The sequence below is a fragment of the Calidris pugnax genome, unplaced genomic scaffold (genome assembly GCF_001431845.1).
Source record: "Calidris pugnax isolate Ruff unplaced genomic scaffold, ASM143184v1 scaffold56, whole genome shotgun sequence".
NCBI lineage: Eukaryota > Metazoa > Chordata > Aves > Charadriiformes > Scolopacidae > Calidris > Calidris pugnax.
This window is the reverse complement of record NW_015090839.1, coordinates 12,905,089-12,911,734: the sequence shown is the minus strand read 5'-3', so window position 1 is coordinate 12,911,734 and position 6,646 is coordinate 12,905,089. Positions and strand designations below refer to the sequence as shown.

The 6,646-nt window shown below is 40.1% G+C and overlaps 1 long non-coding RNA gene across 1 annotated transcript in view; it reads left to right on the top strand.

Annotated features, from left to right (window-relative positions):
- The window catches only part of LOC106887994, a 13,327-nt gene extending 10,418 nt beyond the window's left edge, over nt 1-2,909 (top strand). Inside the window, exon 3 of the long non-coding RNA XR_001412022.1 lies at nt 735-2,909. This is a non-coding gene — a long non-coding RNA (uncharacterized LOC106887994). The remainder of the gene's footprint in view (nt 1-734) is intronic.
- Nucleotides 2,910-6,646: the final 3,737 nt, after the last annotated feature.

Sequence of the window (6,646 nt, the reverse complement as noted above, 5' to 3'; positions counted from 1 at the left end):
CCCCCCGGCCCCCGGCCGCCCGCCTCGCCTCCCGCCAGAGTCAACACGGAGCTGCGATCCATTTGGGCGATTTAGTTAAAATAAATAAACCCGCGAAGATTCACTGGCGAGCGATGCATCATCGACCCGGAGGTTTATTAAGAGCCTCGTTACGGCCGCGGCTCCAGCCCCTGCTCCGCCGGGGGTGGGCTGGGGGCTGGGAGGGGGCTGCAGCAGCCCCGCTCGCCCCGGTCCTCTCAACACTAGCCCCCCGGCAGGGGTCCGGCCCCCTCCCGCCCGACAGCCCCCTCTTCTCACCCCCCAACCCCGCCGAGCCCATGGAGAGGGGACGGGGGACACGGGGGGGGCAGCGGCCCACCCTGCGGCTGCTGCAGAGCAGTGATTCTTATTTCCCTGCGTGTCTGGGGGGGGAGAGGAGGGTCGGGGGACATTGTTGTCGGTGGCGATTGTTAACCCAAATAATAATAATAAAGAAAAATCGTTACAGCTGGGCGCTGGCTGAATATGGCAATTACTATTATTGCCAATCACGATTAGAAATAATTATCCTGAAAGCACGGAGGGTTCAGCTGCCAAGGTGTTTTGAATAATCGCTTCCAAATGAACAGCAAAATATTAGGTTCACGCACAGGGACGACGACCGCAAACTTTGGGTTGCAGCAGGCCACAAAGGGGATCCTGCCACGGCTGAGCTCAACTTTACTCGTGAAGCTTCAACGTGTCATTTATTACAGGTCCGGTGCTGTTGTGTCCCCTCAACGTCCCACACGGTGGTGGTCCTCCCGGAGTGCTCGTCCTGCTCTGCCACCAAGCCCCCTGAACCCACCGGTTGGCCAAGCACCTTCTCAAGGCAGTGGTGCGCTGTGCTTGGGTCCCTCCATCTTAAATAAAAACAAAGCCAGCAGATTACAAGGGATAACGTGGTCCCAGAGCGAAACTCCGCTTGCCGTATTTACGTTGTGCAACTCCACACAGGCCCTCTCCTTCCAGCTATCTGAAACGATGTGTAAGTAGGAGGAGGTCACAGGTGACTGGCAAGTTCAACGTACTTAGCTCAATTATCCAAGTTTCATTTCCAAATTGTGTTCAATTTGATCTTCCTGCCTCTCCCCAAATTACTGTAGAGAAAAAAAAATATCAAATGAAAGCAGACAATTTAAGCCAAATCCTGTATACCATTATTTATATGCAAAATCATTTTTGTGATATATACTCCCCTTAATGGTTATGGGACGCCAGATCTTTCCAAGCGGATTTACAAACCTAGCCATCAAATTATTTCAAAGGCAGGCCTATTAGGGACAAAAATCATTATGAACTTTCAGAAGCTTTGTAAAAGAAATAAGTTTCTGAATGTTGTCTCTTTAAATTTTACTTAAGTTTGGTTTTTAATTTAAGCCTGGAGGCACAGTAGAGAGATATGCAGAGTCTAATAAGGAGTTTGGAAAATAATGTGCTGTAATCCAGTGCCGAGCTATTTCTCCATAAAATATGGATAAGGAATCAATTCATAAGCACAAATATCTACTAGGACTGAGTTTTAACATAACATTTCACATGAGCATTCTTACATGCATTATTAAGGAGATAACAAAAGTGCTTCAAATCAAGCTCTATACAGTCACATCTGGAAATGCTCTTTTCTGTCTAATTTTCATTTTTTTCCCTCGAAAAAATGTTAGAAGAAAAACTAGTCTGTCCCCTTGTATATTAACTGTTACCATCAGCTTTTAATCAGCAACATGTATAGTTAGATTTACAGAATCCATTCCATGTTGCCCCTTTTAGAGAACAGTAAAATGAAGATAGTATCTTTATTCATTTATAGAACCTGATGTTAAAACCAAAACCACACACAAATAGCATATACATTGCTTTATGCATATAGACAGGCATGTAGATACATAGACACAACACACTTATACATGGAAACAAGTCATGACCGTGTGTTGGAAAACATAATAAAAAATATCTGTGCATTTCACCAGATCCTAAGTCAGACGTCATCAGATAAGAAGAAGTCTAGGGAAAATTAGTTTAAAATCAGATATAGCTAATTTCGGAAAGTACTGGAACTATAGCAAGCTTTGCTGCACAATGTTTAATCACCGTCAGTTTTTAAGGAAGCTCTTTGGGCTTTTCAGTCAAATAAAACATTACCACTAAGCAATGAAGGGTTAATAAACTCCCCACAGGTTACAAAGAGTGGATACAGGTTTGGGGCTTTTTTTGGCTAATGTATAGTGTAATGGAATCTTATTCTGGGGTCAAAGATAAAAGAAGTCTCTAAGATATACCACTACTATTTCATTTCTTTTTGTTTTTAAATGAATGTTATATTTTTCCTTTGGACGGAAAGGCAAGCGAAGTATTTTCCAAACAGAAACAGCAAAGATTATTTAGAAGAAAAAACATAAGCATTGTGGGTTTGTTGTTTTTTTTTTTTAAATACTCTGGAGTTTTCTGAACAACTCTGATGTACTCACATTCTTATCACAACTATTTTCTTTTTACTATTGTAAGTGGATATTCAAGCTAAATTGATGCTTTATGTATATCCTGTCTCAATTTGTAATACACTATTCTCTGTAAGGAGATAATTTGAAAAAAAAATACAAAAAAGAAGAAGTGATACCACTGACAACAATTTACTTAAATTCACAAACCTTGAAATTGATGCATCTCCTATCAATCATAGTCAGAAGCCACAGTAAAACACATCCAACATTTGTATATCAAAACTGGGACTAAAAAAACACCCTGTTTTGTTCAATTTAAATGTCCTTCAACATGTTGTCATTTTATACGCTGATATTACTGGGGGATTTTTACTATGGGTTAGCTTTCTTCTGTCAAACATATGCAAGATGGTAACCTTGAAAAATTAAAGTGCATGCCATTATACTGCACAGATGTTTGTTCTCACTCAGTTACTGACAATGAAATTCTTATTAAATAATAATAAGGAGATATTGACTTCTCTATTCTGTCGATATGAAGATCTGTTGATCTGTGAGGTTAATATTGATGAGGCAGAGTGAGGTAAACGTTTCATCAGGAGGGCAAATAAATCCCAATACTGACATAAAAAAATAAAACCCCCAACTTTGTACGTACACAGAAACTAATCCTTTTTGTATTTATTAGGTAGATGAGCACCAGTTCAACCTATCAGCACGCGTGAGCTAATGCTGAAGTAAATCCTTGACACTACTTTCAGGAAACATATTCCAAAAATGTCTATCATAGGTATTTAAAACTAAGCTCAAATGATGCCAGGCACTTAGGGTCTTTAGTCATGCTGCATGTTCTGTTGCGAATGGCACATTTCCTTTAAGTATTACTGGAAGGCTCTACATACAACCTCAATATTCTTCACATTAAGGGGATTTCTGTTTGAGCTGGAGAAATGCTGCTTTTTTTTTTTTTTTAATAGGATGAGTTCTCAGTCAAAATATTATTTTTATTTGTTGTCTCATCAAAACGTAACTATAAGTTCCCTCTCTTTACCCTCTGCCACAGAACACAATAGTGTACACGCTTTGAACAATACAAAGAGCCATTTAACTTGATGGGTCTGGCAGAAGAAGCTACTTTCTTGTTCATTATTATCTTTAGATTTTCCTTCATTCTGTTTCAGGGAAGCTCTGAGCCGCTCTTTTTAGCAGAATATTCCATCAGTCAGGTAGGTCTCGTACTTTGACAGCATTATTTCAGCATGTTATTTTTAATGCCTGGTACTTATACATGTAAGCAATCCGTGTAACTTCCTTCTGGGCTTTTGGATAGAAATTAAAAAGATGTGACCTAACATGTAAGACAATAAGAGACTGTACATTTTTGGATACAAGCAACAAAGGATGCCCTTGTCAATTTTCCCTTTTTGATTATTAATTAACCCTTGAACCTGAGATCAAATTTGCGGGGGCAAAACACACGTGCAAAGCAGCTCTCCCCACGGTCTGACTGATGCCAAGGGAAGAGCTCAGTCACACAGGGCTTACTGTAAAGCAGTGACCTAAAAAACAAGACAAGGCTTCAGCTGCCCTTGCCAGAGCCCGCAGCCTGGTTTCTAGGGCAGGAGAGCCCTGTTCACTGCCTCCTCCCTCTCGCCTGTCTGGAGCAGAACTGCTCAGCCTCAGCAGGGGAAGCCGGGCGAGCGCTCGGCACTTTCTCTGCCTTATACTGTGACATCTCGTTGGTAGGACAGTGCAGGAAAAATCACGTTATTGCTATTTGTGCAATGCACAAATAGACCCAGCTGCGGGTCTGGCCATCTGCTGCTCCTTCCAGGGATCACATAGGGGTCTAACACCTTTTATTTTGTTATTTGTAAAATGTGATGACTTTTGTCTGAGAATGGTGACAAAAATGTTTCTTTTTTTCTGACCTCATGATTTCTTGTCCTTCTCATGTCCTTCTTTCCAATGTGTGCTCAGCAGAACACTGTGGCTGTGCTTTTTTCACCTCAGGCCATGATGCTGTTTGAAGACTCCTGTCTGCAAATTCCTGTGTTCGCCCAAATCTCTGTTAAAGGCAGTGGGGTTTTGTGTGCTTGTGTTCTGCCGTGCTGGCTGCTTTCAACTGGTTTTTAGATATTTTTCTCCTTCTATATCTTGAGAATCTTTCTCCTACCATCATCTGAAGCATTTCCCAATTTCTGCATAATGGTAGTCAGATGGCAGAATCTCCGGGAGCAAAGTTTTGGTTCATGGGCACCTTGTTTTCCACCATTGGGTTGGATGTTCCTAGAAAAAAAAATTCTTCTAATGCACATCAGGTAATGCTGGTAATAAAATCATAAGGAAAAGACACTTTTAAAACTTTCTAGCTCATACTGAGATTTTCTTAAAGGTTGCTAACATTTTCAAAAAAACATTTAAGCAATTTTCGAGGCACAGATTTTGATAACCTCAAGCCTCTGGGACAGAAAATAAGTTGGACACTTTTAGCAATAATTATACTTGAGAAATATTATTGTATGACACTATTTCAGTACATGCCTTTGCAAGTGCATGGTGTATTCTCTGTAAAGTTCACCTTAATATACTGAGCTCATTCTTCACTACAGTTTCAAGACTTGAGATTCTGTACTCGTGTTTCTCACATGGCAATAAAGATCCTGATGGCACAATTGTTCTGCTGGTGAGTTAAGCTGAGTAAGAGAAAAAATCGGTAATGACTAGGGGAGTCCCATGTCTAGTTGTATGCTTCACAAAATAGATTGCAAGGGAAGGAATAGGCAGCAAACTGTGTAAACTGAGCACAGATAATTCCCATGCTGTGAAAACCCTTCTGCCTTAAGAACACTAGCAATGAAAAGGTTACAAGAAAGGGGGTAATAAAAATATCAAAAGAAACAAAATAGAAATAGGTTTCTTTGCAAGTAGAGAAGGCACTTTCTAATATGGTGGCCTTATATACAAGTACATTTGTCTTCCAGACCCTCTGCTGTTGATTAGAATTCTGATGCCACTGGAGGGGTTACAATTTTGTTGAGTTTCTGGATCTCAATTGCGCTGTCAAGGGGTCATTCTTTCTGGTAATAAGGTAGCTAGTGGCCCCTGGGAGAGAAGGAAAACAATTGACTCTTGAAAGCAGAAACATATACTGAAGTCTAGAGTAGATTTCTGGCAGTGGACCAGGTCTTTTCTCATAGCATTTGTCATTGTAGCAATGAAAAAATTGTGGGAGTTCTACAGGCGGCCAAAAAAGGAAAACAGAGCACAACAACAACAAAAAAAGAGCTAGATGTAATTTATTTTGGAATTATATTTAAGAGCAGGTTGTTTTTTGTTTGTCACACTGTTGATTCACTTGTTAAAGATGTGGATCCCATTAGATAGAAATATGTTGCTTATTTTAAAGCAAATGATTATCAAATGACTACACTTCAAAACATTTTTTTTGCTTTAATTTGAAGTGAAGTCATTTGAGTTTGAAACATATGCCTTTGCTAAATGCAGAATATTTTGTTGCCAAAACCAGACAACTTCATTTTGAGTCCACTGCTTGCAAGCATTGTTGATCCTGGATGTCACTGACAATATGAGTCTTGGCAATACGTCTTTACAGAGGTCAGTAGTAAAGTTTCTCTTATTACCACTGGGCTTTCTTCTTATTATTATTCTATCAGGTCAAAATGGTCTCACCATATAATCATACTCAACCAAAACAAACGCAATATTGCATTTGCTTTGGAAGTATTATTCCACTTTGTACAATGGGATAAAGCTCACTTCTTAAAAATAATTTATCCTGAGATCCGCATGTGACATTCTTCCACACCTTTCTGAAAATCGGCTTCATTATTTCGCAGGCTATGTTACCAGGCTGCTTTAATTTGTTATAAGGTAAGTGTACAGAAACTGTGCATGCGTACATGTGTATGTATACCACCACACAAACACATCACTGGCACTACATGTAATTTGACATATGATTTATATTATACTTGCAAGAATTTAAAGTGGATTTCAAATTTATTGCAATGCATCGCAGCTGACATACATGGATTTATCCCATCATTTAACAAGTACCCAAGATGGGACTGTAGCAGCTTGAGGCTTCCTCTGTTGTCCATGGAGAAAGGGAGGCACACCCAGAGACACTTCTCTGAAGATACTTGCCTTTCTTCTTTACTGGC